This window comes from Canis lupus, chromosome 22 (genome assembly GCF_011100685.1).
Source record: "Canis lupus familiaris isolate Mischka breed German Shepherd chromosome 22, alternate assembly UU_Cfam_GSD_1.0, whole genome shotgun sequence".
In the NCBI taxonomy this organism is placed as follows: domain Eukaryota; kingdom Metazoa; phylum Chordata; class Mammalia; order Carnivora; family Canidae; genus Canis; species Canis lupus.
This window is the reverse complement of record NC_049243.1, coordinates 50052827-50068976: the sequence shown is the minus strand read 5'-3', so window position 1 is coordinate 50068976 and position 16150 is coordinate 50052827. Positions and strand designations below refer to the sequence as shown.

General features: G+C 45.5%; 1 protein-coding gene and 1 long non-coding RNA gene across 2 annotated transcripts in view; one reads left to right on the top strand and one right to left on the bottom strand.

The window, feature by feature from the left end:
* CLYBL (citramalyl-CoA lyase) overlaps positions 1-16150 on the bottom strand; it is a 298522-nt gene that overhangs the window by 1617 nt on the left and 280755 nt on the right. Inside the window, exon 9 of the transcript XR_005376521.1 lies at positions 12291-12423. The gene's annotated coding sequence lies outside the window, so the exon portion shown is untranslated. The remainder of the gene's footprint in view (positions 1-12290; positions 12424-16150) is intronic.
* Positions 1-16150, top strand: part of LOC102154680 — a 92952-nt gene that overhangs the window by 17150 nt on the left and 59652 nt on the right. The gene's annotated exons all lie outside the window — the stretch shown is intronic.

The window sequence follows — 16150 nt, the reverse complement described above, 5'->3', positions numbered from 1 at the left end:
GTGCAGATATGGTTAGTGGCCCGTCAGCATGAGGTATGAATTATATGACTTTCGAGACATCTGAGTCTGCACTGTTTGCTCTATAAGACAGAGGAGATCTCTCAAAGTATTTAAAATAGTCCAGAAGCACATTTTGGTACATTCTCCTTTGTTTTATGCAGTATCCGAGATTCAGAAATGAAGACAGATGGGGGACGGGGTGGCAAGCTCTTAAACATCACTTGAAAAGTGCATTTTGGGGATCCCTGGGTGGCACAGCGGTTTGGCGCCTGCCTTTGGCCCAGGGCGCGATCCTAGAGACCCGGGATCGAATCCCACGTCGGGCTCCTGGTGCATGGAGCCTGCTTCTCCCTCTGCCTGTGTCTCTGCTTCTCTCTCTCTCTCTCTCTCTCTCTGTGTGTGTGTGACTATCATAAAATAAATTAAAAAAAAAACTTCTGTAAGAAAAGTGCATTTTGGGGTCCTCGGAGAGTTTTTGATATAGTATATTGAAGAACTGTCAGGGAGATAACAGAAACGGAAGACTTTTGAAATTTAGTTTGAAACAAAGCATAGAGACATGAGGTTCAAATATAATGAAGGGAGGGATTTCGAAAGAGCAAGTGGGCCACGCTTCCTGGTTTTTACTCTCACATATCAAACAAAGCCCACCTGTCAAAGCCGCTGCCAGTCTGCCATCTCGCTCTGTCAAGGGACCTCGCACACTGGTGCCAGGAGGCCTTCGGAGGCCCCGTTCCCTTTTGGTGTATTCAGGCCCTTACTCAGGGGAACTTGGCCCCACTCAGACATGGTCAAGGGTATCTTCTGTATCCTGAAGTGGGTCTGTGTCCTTGGTATTCCAAACTTCCTTTGACAATATTGGGTCCCACTCAGACCGTCTTCTACTGAGTGAGGTGGATAGAGATGCAGGCACCCGGGCAGGCAGATAGTTCCAGTCCATGCTAAGGGGAGTAAGACTGTCTGATCGCAAGGAACTCATGGCTCAGTGAGGAGGACTGTATGCAGGTAAACTGTGTGAGCCACATGAAAACAAAATGATCCTTCTATCATGGTATTTGCAATGTGCTCTGGGGACGCTGGAGGTGGGCCAACTCTGTGGGGGACGTCAGAGAAAGCTTGAGAAAGAAGGTGACTATAGGCTGGGTGTTAAAGGATGAATAAGAATGGAAGTAAGCGGGGATCCCTGGGTGGCGCAGCGGTTTGGCGCCTGCCTTTGGCCCAGAGCGCGATCCTGGAGACCCGGGATCAAATCCCACGTCAGGGCTCCCGGTGCATGGAGCCTGCTTCTCCCTCTGCCTGTGTCTCTGCCTCTCTCTCTCTCTGTGTGACTATCATAAAAAAAAAAAAAAAAAAAAAAAAAAAAAAAAAAAAAAAAAGAATGGAAGCAAGCAAGAGTAGAGGGAATGTTCCAGGCAGCAGGGACATTCATGAAAATCCACAGGGTTGTAAGTGGGCTGTTGTGTTTGATGTTCTGTGGGGAAGAGGGTTGAGAACTAGTGGAGGTAATGAGGCTGGGAAATAAATTAGAGTTTGACCATGAATGACACTTATAGGTTAAAATGCGAGACTAAAGTGAGGGATGCATGGTCACACAACTCTGGGGGGCACTGTTGGTAGCCTAGCCTGAGTGAATGGTACCACAGTGTCATGGCACGCACAGCCTATGGGACTCTACCTGTTGGCTCAGTTCATGGTTGTTGAGGGATCACTTCTGGAAGGTACACTGACAGCTCTGTTTATTTTATTTTACTTTTTTTTTTTTTAAAGTAGGCTCCACGCCCAGTGTGGAGTCCAGTGTGGGGCTTGAACTCATAACCGTGAGATCAAGAGTCAGATACTTAATCGACTGAGCCACCCAGGCGCCTTTTAATCTGACTTACTTCTTTACCTCATGAGGTAAATTCTATTTCCATTCTCATGGAGAGATGAGGATACTGAAGCACACAGAGGTTAGCATGTGCTGGTACGAAATGCTGGAACTGGGATTTAATCTAGGCAGTTTGCTTCAGAGCACAAGGCAGAGTGCCTCCCAACTTTTGTCCCAGAGGGCACTCATAGGCAGTGACGTTTTATGACACAATAGGGTAAAAGCCTCAGATGCTTACAATCTGAAGGGCCTCAGCCCAGGGACTCCTGTGTCCCAGGAGGTACCCTGGCCACCCTGATGGCTGAGGGCCTTCTCAGGGTCCTGGCACACCTGTGACTCACTTCCACAGCACACCTGGGGGACAGGTGGACTTCAGCTCTAGGGAATACACTTGAGGTCACTTTTCAGCTAAATTCTGGTTACATTACAATTAAACTCTCAAATGGGATGCAGGAAAAAATGCTCCCTTTAGGGTTCCGGATAGTTGATTCTCTGTTTTGTAGTTTTGTAGGTCAAGGGGCAAAAGGATTGTAAAAAATCATGGGCTCTGGAAACACATAAAGCAGGTCTTTGTCACGTGACCTTGGCCAAAGTATTTGCTAGCTCTGCGGCTCAATTTCTTTACAGTTAAAAAGGCCAGAATGAAAAGACACTTCATAAGTTTGTTGTATTAAATGCAGTAGTTTACAGGGCACCTGGGTGGTGCAGCTGGTTAAGCACCCAACTCTTGGTTTCAGCTAGGGTTGTGATTTCAGGATTGTGAGATCGAGCCCCATGTTGGATTCTATGCCCAGCATGGAGTCTGCTTGAGTTTCTCTCTCCCTCTCCCTCTGCCTTTCCCTGTTCACTATCTAAAATAAATAAATAAATCTTTATAAATAAATAAATGCAGTCGTTTATGTAAAGCAGCTAGAACTGCCTCTTCGTAAATACCAGCCTGCGTGACTGGTATTTCCTTCCAGTCTTTCCTTCCTCTCCCTCTCCCATGGATATTTCTGATAGGGGATCACAGTGATGCCGTGCTGGGGAGCCCTGGTTTAGGGATAGCCAGGCAATAGCCATCTGTCAGGAAAGACACTTATCTTTCTTTAGAACCCCTTTCTTTTTTTTTTTAAGATTTTTATCTTTAAAGATTTTTATTTATTTATTCATGAGAGACACACAGAGAGAGAGAGAGAGAGGCAGAGACACATGCAAAGGGAGAAGCAGGCTCCATGCAGGGAGCCCGACATGGGACTCGATCCCGAGTCTCCAGGATCACACCCTGGGCTGAAGGCGGTGCTAAACCGCTGGGCCACCAGGGCTGCCCTAGAACCCCTTTCTTATGAAAGTACTCCTGAGTTTTGTTGGCACGAGTTCACAGGTATCAAACATTGTCCATGAAAACAAACAAAGCTGTCCTGTAGCCATTTCCACTTTTTCCCACACTTGTTTCCATGTGGTAATCTTCATCATTAATTTTTAAAACTATCTGCATTTATTTTACAGCAAAAACACAGATGACATTTCCCAACTTCACCACTTTTAAATGTGTATTTCACTAGTGTTAAGTTCATTCACATTGTTGTGAAACGGATCTCCAGAACTTTGTACCTTGCAATCTGAAATTCCCCCTACTGAACAGCTGCTCCCCTGTCCCTGGAGCTCTGGTTACCACCTTCATCATTTAATTTTTCAGAGGGCAGTTCAGTTTCCTAACAAGATGACCATTCTGCCCTGCTGGTCTAGCAGGTTGCTTTTGAAATTATGACTACGTCAAACACTCCTGTGTTACAGGCTGGTCAGAGTATAACTGTGCCTTTTAACAAAGATTAGCATTCAGAAGAGATGATGATCAGTGGTACCACTCGAAGACACATATACCTCACAGACCATCCAGATCCTTTTTTAAAAAGTAGAGTCTGTGCCCAACACGGGGCTCAAACTCATGACCCTGACATCAAGAGCCATATGCTCTATCAGCTGAGCCAGGCAGGTGCCCCTTACCACCCAGATCTTTTTTATCCTAATAGTTGATTTATCCCATGTTCACCCAGGGGTCTGAAAGGACCCTCGGTTTTACAGGCTCCCTACAAGGTGTGTTACTGACGTTGGCACTGATTAGGTAAAATAGGAGTGAACGACTCGGTGCTGGAAGGGTAAGAGTCAGTGAACAGCACAAGCTTCTGGAATGTCTTCCACCACTTAGGAAGACAGTCATGGCTCCTGCCTGGCACACCATAAGGGAATTGATGCCTCCCAAACCTGCCTATAAAATCCTAATGGTGGGGATCCCTGGGTGGCTCAGTGGTTTAGCGCCTGCCTTCAGCCCAGGGCGTGATCCTGGAGGCCCGGGATCGAGTCCCACATCAGGCTCCCTGCATGGAGCCTGCTTCTCCCTCTGCCTGTGTCTCTGCCTCTCTCTGTGTCTCTCATGAATAAATAAAATCTTAAAAAAAATTCTAGGGGAATGAAAATAACATGATATCTCTGTTAGATTTAGTCCCTACGGGCACCTGGGTGGCTCAGCGGTTGAGTGTCTGCCTTTGGCTTAGGGAGTGATCCTGGGATCTGGGATCGAGTCCCACATCAGTCTTCTTCCGGGGAACCTGCTTCTCCCTCTGCCTGTGTCTCTGCCTCTCTCTGTGTTTCTCATGAATAAATAAATAAAATCTTAAAAAAAAAAAAAAGATGTAGTCCCTTGCCTTAAGAAGGGGCTCATGCATGCTAATCAATAAAAGACAGAACAACTCTGGGGGAGGAGAAAGGAGAATCCTAAAGAGGGGCAGCCGAGGAGTGTTTTTCAGACTTTGCAAAATCCAGTTTGTATTGTTCACTATTGTCTGTATGATTCTGGCCCATTCATAAAATATCAACAATAAACGGCCCCTTTTCCCAAATAAATTACTCTGGGAACTAGAAGTCAGCACAGAACAACTGAGTCACTGGCAAGAGTCCTTTCAGGTCTGGCTGCGTGTCACCGTCTCTGCCTTGCTTGGGTGTTATCAGGGAGTGAGGTGCCATTTAATTTTTTCATGGTGTGTGTGTGCGCTTGTGTGAATGTGTGCTCGGTGAGGTGTGTGTCTGCTTTTCTTCCACAGGTGGGAGCTTGGAACATGCTTTGCAGGCAGTAACAGTGTTCTGGCTGCCCCAGGGTCCCTTTCTTGCTAATATGTTTCTGAGCTGGTGGGTTGCCGCGCCCTTGTCCAGAAGATAATGATCTGCTTTCCTTGGCTGTCCATGTTTCTGTTTCTGGGGCCAGAAGCAGTGTTTGTCTTTCTGCTGGTGGGCTCTTGCTCATGTTGACCTGTGAGCGTTTTCTGGATCCCATACCCTGGTGTTAGACCTTGGTTTCATTTCCAAGGAAGCCCCGCCCCCTCCAGCAAGCTTCCCTGTTTTGTTCCCTGTACTAGTCAACTCCTGCCCCCTCCTTTCCCCTCCCTACTTCCCATCCAATCTCTGTGACTTCTGTTTCCTCATTTTGGCTCCCTGTTTGTGGCATAAATTTGGGACCTGGGCAGATACTTGAAAGTTTTTCAGTGACCACAAGTCATGCATCCCTGCCTCTGCTTGGTACTTTCCTGGGCCCACCAAGGGACAATTAATAATAAACCAGTGAAATGTGCTTCAGTGAATCTCCTTGCCTTAAATTCTTGGAGATAGCTCTGAGGGAGGTATAAGGAAGGAAGGGGCAGCCCTCAGAATTTCTTCTATCCTGCATCTTCAAACAGCCTGGTGTTGCTTGGTGTCTATAAATAGTCAACAGGGTTAGAACTCAGGGAAGGAGGAATGCTTTAAGGAAATACGAAGACACTAGGCTCAGTATATTCTTGTTACTCTGGGTCAGTACAGGACTCAAATGTTCTCTGGGTATACAGCTCCCAGAGCAAATAAGGAACATCAGTGGAGAAGAATGAGAAGGAGGAGAGAAGACCCAGTAAAGACAGCAAGTGTTGAGCGTTTGCTGGGATACTCTGGGATAGAGAGGGCCAGGAAGCACATCAGTTTTCATAGTTTTTGTCATTCGGAAAAAATATGGGCTCCAACTAAAACATGGCATGGGGAGGGAGAAGCTCTTTAGTGATGAACTTCACAGGAAGACCCAAAGCAACACTTAACACTCCAACCACAGGCCGAGGGGCCAGGAGAGGATAAAAGGAGTCAGCTGGAGCTGGGCAGGGGGATGAAGGAGGTGGAAGGAGAGGGATGGAGAGGGTGGGAGCACCAGTGGACAGTTTGGCACATCCCTGCCCTGGTGTGGTCAGTAGGAGGTCCAGTGGAAAGTCCTCCCTGAAGCAAGCTGAACTCTTCCAGAGTTTTCACTTCCACCCTTCTACAAAATCCACTTCATATCTCTCCTTGTCCTATTCTCTTCAGCTTATATTAGTGTGGTTAATTCATGTTTTCCTTTGATCAGCTTCGTTATAAAGGGCCACATCTGCGACCCCTGGCTGACTTCGTGAGTTAGAAGCAGGTGTGAACAAGCCATTCATTCTCCCTTGTTCTACTGGCTTGGGGAGGAGCTCTGGTGGGTTTCTGCTTGGTGGATGTAAGATGTGGGGGCGCCTGGCTGGCTCTTGATGGTGGAGCCGGCATAGCATGTTACTCTTGATCTCAGAATTGTGGGTTTGAGCCCCACAATGGGTGTAGAGATTACTTAAAAATAAAATCTTAAAAAAAAAAAAAAGATGTCCAAAAGGAATGGAACGTCATCAGTAGGTACACTTCGTAAGTGGAGGTTATGGTAATCACTGTTCCAGGGGAACAAAATTGTGTGTACTTGATGGAGCAAATACTACTTTATTTGTGTAATACTTGTTAATAATATCCAGACCAGTAGATTCTGTAGGTTGGCACCCCAAGCTCTAGGGCTCTGCCCTGTAATTTATGGAACTATGGGAGAAGGCATTCTTCATGTTCCATGAGAGGCAGGAGGTGTTTGTGGAGGTCTGTTCGTGGACACAAAGTCTGGTGGTGCCTGCCATCTTCAAGCCTCAGGTGGTTCTCTAATTCTCCTCATGGCAGAGGCTCTGATGCATGTGGTGGTGGGGATCTTGGTGAGAAAGTGAGTATGCTTTTTTTTTTTTAAGATTTTATTTATTCATGAGAGACACAGAGAGACAGAGAGAGAGAGGCAGAGACACAGGCACAGGCAGAGGGAGAAGCAGGCTGCCTGTAAGGAGCTTGATGTGGGACTTGATCCTGGATCCCAGGATCGCACTGAGTCAAAGGCAGACGCTCAACCGCTGAGCCACTGAGGCGTCCCAGAAAGTGTGCTTTGAAGCAGTAAATGTTGAGCTTCATTTTGATTCCACACTCTTTTAGGAGCTAGGTTAGTTAGCGTGAGGTGAATTCTCGGTTACTTGTCTGCACGTGTGGACAAACACCGGGTTCATTATCTCCTATTAAAAATATATCACTATGATTAATACCCATGTTAATTAGGTGCTTATTGTACACCAGGCTTTATACACACATATGCTAAGTGCTTCATACAGTCGTCTCATTCATTCCTGAAAACAGACCGATTAGGGAGGAATCCTATTATTATTCTCGCTTTATAAATGAGGAAACAGAGACTCAAGGCTACATGGCTTGGTCACAGAAGTGGCAGAGGCAGGATTTGAACCCAGTTCTGTCTGATTCCAAACCCAGCCCTCCAACCTGCAAAAGAGACTGCCCTTCATTTCCAGTCTCGGGGTGTGAGCAATTTACTTTCACGTTCAACATGGTCTCAAGACCACCATCTCCTTATCCCTCTTATTCCTGCTCCCCCAACACTGGCCCTGCTCCTCTTGTGCTCAAAATTAATGATGGTGGATAACTGCAAGGACATCCAGCGGCCTCCCATGGTGAGCTCCCCAGTCCAAACCAAATGGTGAGATCAAGCCCATTGGGGGTGTCATTTCCTCACCCCTCCACAAGTAATTCAGTTGTTTCTGCTTGTCAAACACTTCTGTTTCCTCGCTAAGCCCGTATTAGTCATCGGGATATGTCAGGATGTGAATGGATTTACTGCGTTCTAGCAGCTGCTGTGCTCCAAGCACATGCCCCACACATGGCAGAAACGAGCTGGGCAGGTGGTGGGGGGAGCAGACAACCAGGATCTCTGAAATTCTGTCCAGGGCTTGAGAGCAGAGAGTGGATGCTGGGGGAGAAACCACTGCCCTGATATTCAGAAGCGATCTGCCCCCTTTTGGCCCCCACCCTGGCAAAGAGATGAGACATTTTGTGTGCGGGGAGGAGACAGCTCTGTAAAAAATTTCCTCTGTGAGGTGTGGTTCTTCCCTACTCGGAACAGAGCCCATCTGTCCAACAGTGTCTGAAATAACACCGGGCGGCCAGCAAAGGAGTGTCCATTGTCACATGCACATTTGGACTGCAGGTAGTCCGCATGGGCTCCTGTGATTCAAGTCAAAACAGCTTCTTTGGTGACGGGGAGGCGGGGAGTGAAAGTAGTAGTTGTGATTCCAACAACCAGAATGATTGTTTTTCTAAGAATTTCTGCCAGTGGCCATTGAGGATGCTTTGTGTGCGGCACCTACGGGAGATGTCGAGATTTAGGCAGCTATCAAATTCCAAATTAGGGATCCCTGGGTGGCGCAGCGGTTTGGCGCCTGCCTTTGGCCCAGGGCGCGATCCTGGAGACCCGGGATCGAATCCCACATCGGGCTCCCGGTGCATGGAGCCTGCTTCTCCCTCTGCCTGTGTCTCTGCCTCTCTCTCTCTCTCTCTGTGACTATCATAAATAAATAAAAATTTAAAAAAAAAAAAAAAAAAAAAAAAAAAAAAAAAAAAAAAAAAAAAAAAAAACAAATTCCAAATTAAACACCTAAGTGCTGCTGGCGTGCTGGAGAGGCAGCCTGGTCATACGGATGTGTATTTGGGAAAGACCAGCTTTTGATTGTATTTGATGCTCTTTAATGGAAATTCTCCTAACAGGCTTTCCCAAGATCATGAATTAGACACTGGAGTTTAAAGCTAACGTGCCACTGAAGCTCCGAAAAGTTTGCTTTGAACCTCTGGTCTCAGAATTTCCTAGATTGGGCTATAGTTATACAGTCACAGGTTTTTTTTTTTTTTTTTAATTTTAATGTTTTTACACACACTGGGACATTTTTTTTTTTAAAAAAACATTTTATTTATTTATTCATGAGAGACAGAGAGAGGCAGAGACATAGGTAGAGGAAGAGGCAGGCTCCATGCAGGGATCCGGATGTGGGATCGATCCCAGACTGGGATCACGCCTTGAGCCGAAGGCAGACGCTCAACCGCTGAGCCACCCAGGCGTCCCAACACAAACTGGGACCTTTAGCTTACACCTGGCTTGCTGTGAGCACAGGTCAGGTTGTAGCAAACATTTTCTCCTTTCCTATTTATTTATTTATTTATTTATTTATTTATTTATTTATTTATGATAGTCACACACACAGAGAGAGAGAGGCAGAGACATAGGCAGAGGGAGAAGCAGGCTCCATTCACTGGGAGCCCGATGGGGGATTTGATCCCGGGTCTCCAGGATCGCGCCCTGGGCCAAAGGTAGGCGCCAAACCGCTGCGCCACCCAGGGATCCCCATTTTCTCCTTTCCTTAAATAACTTTAATATCAACGAGGGAGAGAATCAAGATGGTGTCATCCAGGATTGAAGCTTATAGAAGCCTCTCATAGGATCACCTGGGTGGCTCGTTGGTTAAGCATCTGGCTTTTGATTTTGGCTCAGGTCATATCTCATGGGTCGTGAGATCGAGCCCCAGGACAGGCTCTGTGCTCAGCAGGGAGTCTGCTTGAAATTCTCTCTCTCTCCATCTGCCCCTCCTCCTGCTCTCTCTCTCTTAAATAAAGAAATAAACCTCAAAAAAAGAAAAAAAGATTTTTCATGGTACGGCCTCATAACTGAACACAGACTGTCAATCAGAGTGCTGGCTTCCTATCCTGAACATGTAGCTCTCTGTCTGGCTTTGGGACGTTGGGCAGATTACTTAGCATCCTTTAGCCTCAGCTTCCTCACTACAAAATGAGGATAATGGGAACAAGAAGGACCCCTTTGTGAGATTGGGGTGTGAATTAAAAAGAGATAACAATATGCTTAGCACGGGACCTGGCACATAATAAGCATTACTTTAGTATTATCTAAAGATGAAGATTGGAAATGGGTTTTGACTATTTCTTTGCCCGTTCATCCCTCTTGGGGGGTGGCAGTGTAAGGTTACTCCTGGGGTCTGGGGCACTGGCTTTTGAGCACAAGCCCAGGCCACAGACAGGCAAAGGCCAAGCCATTGGGAGGTCAGTGAGTAAAAGCTGAGGTGTAGAGAGTGGGGAAATGAGCACCAAGTGGGGGCTCGGGCACCAGGGATGCAGAACTGAGGCTTGTGCTTGCTGTCAAGGTCTGGGTGAGGCAGGCCAGGGCAAGTTAGGGTCTCGGATGAGTGCTCCACAGTATGCACAGATGCATCAGGTTGGGTTTTAGGAATGGCAGGCAGCAGGTTATTTTTAAAAATTTTGTTGTGGTAACATATACGTGACATACAATTTTCTAGTTTTTTAAAAGATTCATTCATTCATTCATTCATTCATTCATTCATTCATGAGAGACCCAGAGAAAGAGGCAGAGACTTAGGCAGAGGGAGAAGCAGGTTCTCTGCGGGGACTCTGACATGATCCCAGGACCCTGACATCACGACCTGAGTAGAAGGCAGATGCTCAACCACTGAGCCACCCAGGCTCCCCCATACAATTTTCTATCTTAAGGATTTTTAAGAATATGATCAGTGGCATTAAGAACATTACCCAGGTGCCCCCTTACGTTGAGGGGCACCTGGGTGGTTCAGTTTGTTGAGCATCTGCCTTTGGCTCAGGTCGTGATGTCAGGGTCCTGGGATTGAGCCCCACACTGGGCTCCCTGCTCAGCTGGGAGCCTGCTTCTCCCTCTCTTCCATGCTTGTGCTCTCCTACCTCTGTCTCTGTCTCTCAAATGAATAAATAACATCTTTTTAAAAACCACAAAGGAATATTTACATTGGAAAAAAAATAAAAACATTCACATTGTTGTGTGGCCATCATCACCATTCATCTCCACACCCAACTGAAACTCTATATACATTAAACAATAGTACCTCATTTCCCCCAACCCATGGCAGCTATCATTCCAAGTTCTATGAATTTAACTCCTCTAAGTGTACCACATATAAGAGGAATCATATAGTATTTGTCCTTTTGTGTCTGGCTTATTTCACTGAACATAATGTCCTCAAGGTTCATCCATGCTGTAGCATGTGTCAGAATGTCCTTCCTTTTTTAAAAGATTTTTTTAATTATTATTTTTATTTTATGATAGTCACAGAGAGAGAGAGAGAGAGGCAGAGACACAGGCAGAGGGAGAAGCAGGCTCCATGCACCGGGAGCCCGACGTGGGATTCGATCCCGGGTCCCCAGGATCGCGCCCTGGGCCAAAGGCAGGCACCAAACAGCTGCGCCACCCAGGGATCCCCAATGTCCTTCCTTTTTAAGGCTGAATAATATCCCATTGTATGCATACACCACTTTTTATTTATCCATTCATCTGTCAGTGGACATTTGGGTTGTTTCTACCTTTCAATGATTGTGAATAATGTCACTAGGGACATGAGTGTGTAAGTATCTATTAGAGTCTCTGCTTTCAATTCGCTGAGGTACATTCCCAGAAGTGGAACTGCTGGATCATATGGTAATTCTATTTTCTTTTTTTTAAGAGAGGGAGGTGGGACAAGGGGCAGAGGGAGAGAGAGTCCGACTCAGGGCTCAATCTCATGACCCTGAGATCATGACCTGAGCTGAAATCAAGAGTTGGATGCTTAACTGACTGAGCCACCCAGGCGTTCTTTAATTTTTGAAAGAACCGGCCTACAGTTTTCCACAGTGGCTGTACCAGTTTACATTCCCACCAGCAGTGTGAAGGGTTCAAATTTCTCTGCACCTCACTACCACTTCGTTTTTAATTTCAGAAAAAGAGAGAATGTTCGTGGGGTGGGGCAGAGGGAGTGGGTGAAGCAGGCTTCCCTCTAAGCAGGAGCCTGACCTAGGGCTTGATCCCAGGACCCTGAGATCATGACCTGAGCTGGGCACTTAACCCACTGTGCCACCCAGATGCCCCAAGGAGGGGCTGATTTTAAAGGCATCATTAGACTCAATCTCTAGACAAAAGGCCTGATTAGCACGATGCCTGGCACATGCTGAATGTTCAGTAGCATATGATAATAGCAATGTCCCTCTTTGAAGGAACTAGCAATTTGAGCATGTAGGACCAAGTTGTTTGAGTTCCCTAGATCTACACTCCCTCTGGGGCTGTATTAGGAGACAGTGGCAACCTTGATAGTGGGATTTCACGGCACCAAAATGTCCACCTGGCGCCAAAGATAGTCTTTACCAGGTGGGTGTGGTGCCTAACATCCCCCCGCAGGAAACTTACCTATTAACATGGTGCGCACCGTGGCTGGCCTGCGGCTGGCATGGAGTCCTGGGAAGGTGGGCCAGGGCCCGCATGTTTGGCCACGAGGAAAGCTGAAGGTGGAGACCTCGTTAGGCAGCAGAAGCCAGGACGCCTGGGATGGAAAGAAGTCCAGAGGTGGCAGGTTGTTCATGTGCTAGTGGCTACAACACGGGGAAATGTCACCAGTCGTGTCAGAAATTTTGTGTGGGCTCATACCATTTGCCCGATTCCTGTTTACTCCATGACCTCTTCAGAGGCTCTGTCCCTCATTCACCTTCTTCTGCCCGGTCCTGAATGCGCCCATGCACATGTTTCTACTTCCTAGCTTCCTCCCACTTTTTTGGGAATTAGTACCTGTATTTTTACCACCTGGGTTACTAGAAAATTGAAAAGGTTGATTCATCCTCTTCTAGATACCAAGTAGCTCCAGGCTAAATGTGCTAAGTGGGATTTAGAAAATAAATCATGGATTCCAGAAAAGCCAGGTATTTGTTTTCTCCACACTTATGAGTACATTCTCTGTCAGAGTGGTTGTGGCAGTTGATGGGGATCCAGGTGATGCAGATACTGCTTCTCACTCTTGAGGAGTCAGTTGTGCAGCCAGGGACATGAATGTAAAAGCCAATGAATGGGGATGTGTCAAATGTAATGGGTTGTAGAGGGTCCAGTGGGGGTGTGAAGGAGGAGTTTGGGGTGCATGGATCAGGAAAGCCTTCAAAGAGGAAGTGACACACAGCTCACTGAACCCAGGTACAGAATGACATGATTGGGAGTTGGGAGCTGCCAGTGTCCAGAACGCACTGTGCTATTCTGTACATGAAATTTTTTCCACTTATTTTTCTTTTTTGTGCATTTATATTTTAAGAGAGAAGATATATCAGAAAATGAAAGGCCCTCGGCCAGGGTTCCAAGCAGACCTGCATTATTGCTGGATCTCAGGCTATAGCTGTCGTGTTGCATGCTTCCTTATTGCTTCTTCCCCATGAGACTGTTGGGGATTTGCTAACTGATGCTTCTGAGGCTTTGAAAACCCCATGTCAAGAAACGTATTAGGTTAGTATCAAGTAGAAAGCACGTATTTGCTTAGAGATGGTCAGACAACAAAAGTATATATGAGGGACACCTGGCTGGGTCAGCTGGTAGAGCATGTGACTCTTGATCTCTGGGATGTGAGCTCGAGCCCCATGCTGGATGTAGAGATTACTTAAAAAATAAAATCTTTAGGGGTGCCTGGATGGCTCAGTTGGTTAAAGTGTCTGAGTCTTGATTTCTGCTCAGGTCGTGATCTCAGGGTAGTGGGATCTAACCCTGGGTCAGGCTTCTCGCTGGGTGTAGAGTCTGCTTAAGATTCTCTCTCTCCATCTCCCTCTGCCTCTCCCCTCTGTGTTCTCTCTCTCAAAATAAATATTTTTAATAAAAAGTAAAATCTTTTAAAAAAAAGAAGTACAATGAAAGCAGCTTTAGCTATTAGATTGATCAAAAGGAAAATGAAAAGATGTTAAAACATACTTTGAACTCCTAAATGAAAAAATACAAAAGAAAAAGGAGTTTCACTACTATTCAAACTTTAGCAATCAAAAGAGAAAATTGGGGCACCTGGGTGGCTCAGTCAGTTAAACATTTGACTCATGGTTTTGGCTCAGGTGGCAGTCTAATGGGTTGTCATCTCATGGGTCATGGGATAGAGCCCCTATGGGGCTCCACACTCAGCAGGGAGTCAGCTTGATAATTCTCTCCTCTGCCCCTCTCCCTACTCGTGCCCACACATGTACTCTCTGTCCAAAATACATAAATCTTAAAAAAAAAAAAAAAAGTAGGGATCCCTGGGTGGCTCAGCGGCTTGGCGCCTGCCTTTGGCCCAGGGCGCGATCCTGGAGACCCGGGATCGAGTCCTGCATCGGGCTCCCGGCATGGAGCCTGCTTCTCCCTCTGCCTGTCTCTCTGTCTCTTTCTCTTTCTCGTCTGTCATGAATAAATAAATAAATCTTTAGAAAAAAAAAAGTAATAGAAAACGGAAACAAACATCACCATGAATGAAATTCAATTGGCTCCTGTTGACAAAATAAGGAATATTGTTAATCACCAGTATCACACAAATTTGAGGTCCTTGGGATATCTGGACATCCGAATCAAGTTAAATTGGCATGATCTACATTGTATATGATTTGAGTAAGAGGCTGATTCGGGGGTGTGCTTAATGTTTCATTTATTTATAATCACACTGCAAAAACTGTGTTCATCTCTCTCCTCAAAGGCTGGAGCACACATAAGGTTCATGAATGATAACCAGTAAATCCTCTGTTATAATGGATGCAGATGAGAGTGCAGTGTTTCATTTTCTGTCAACTCAGCAAATATTTAAAAAAAAGATTTAATTTTTTTTTTGCAACTTGCAAATGTACATTATTTTATTCTAAAAATAAAATGTAGGGGCACCTGGGTGGTTCAGTGGTTAGCCTTCTGCCTTTAACTCAGGTCATGATCCCAGGGTCCTGGGATTGAGCCCCACATAGGGCTCACTGCTCAGCTAGGAGTCTGCTTCTCCCTCTGCTTCTGCCCCTCCCTCTCTGCTTGTGCTCTGTCCTTTGCTTTCTTTTTCTCAAATAAATAAATAATCTTTTAAAAATAAATAAATCAAAAGAAAATGTAATATTTTCTGTGTATTTTTATTTTGGGGAACCCATCACATAGTTTTTTCTAACTCCAGATATTGGCTTTAAAAAAGTCAGTTTTAGGGATCCCTGAGTGGCGCAGTGGTTTAGCGCCTGCCTTTGGCCCAGGGCGTGATCCTGGAGACCCGGGATCGAATCCCATGTCGGGCTCCTGGTGCATGGAGCCTGCATCTCCCTCTGCCTGTGTCTCTGCCTCTCTCTCTCTCTCTCTCTGTGACTATCATAAATAAATAAATTTTTTAAAAAAAGTCAGTTTTAAAATGACTGCAAGTGATTTTCAGGCATTTTTTCAAATACATCCATTTCTAAAATACACAGAAAAGTGATAGGATGGCTTTCATAAAGGATTTGCCAGAGATTATATCCTTCAAGGAAAGTGATCCTGAATTCAGTCTGGTTGTCAGTTTCATTAAGAAGGAAGTAGCTCATCTCGTATAAATATTCTTCAACAACGCCCTGTAATACTGACAGTAATGCTTTCTAGGAGCACCCAGATGGGGGACCTTTCTAACTACAGCTGGAAATGGTCTAAGAAGAATTAATTTATTTAGAGTTAGTGGTGGTAGGTTTCTTTTTTTTTTTTTTTTTTTTTTTGCCGCTTGGTGGTAGGTTTCAAGAAAAGACTTATTTGTGGGTCTGTGGTTTTTCTTCGACAGCAAAGTGAAATCTGGAGACCTAGGGGCTTTGTGACAGTGACAGATTTAGCAGACTCTCCCAGTGCCACCCCAAAAGGAGAGGAACACCCACACTCTTGACTTTACATTCCTTATTTTATGCCAGATAACCTTCTAGTTAGTAACACTGCAGTTATATATTTAAGAAACAAGTGCTTATAGTTCCTTATGATTTAGCAATGATTTCTTTTCCCCAGAAGTTAAGTATTTTTGAAATGGTGTATTGACTAGGAAGTTATGGGTCAGGACTGTGTCAAGGATCAGTTAATGTGGTTGAAATCTTGGGCTGTCAGCTTGGATTAACTGGTAAAATGCAGAGAGATAGTTTTATTCTCTAATAGCAACACAGTATGGGCTAGAAAAATATTTAAGAATTAGGTATTCAAGACTTTGAAAAGGACAGATGAAGTACAGCAGACAATTGTCAACATTCTGTTGACTCATACAAAAGTCTGAATCATAAATTAATCCTAAGTGGGTGGCATACTGGGAC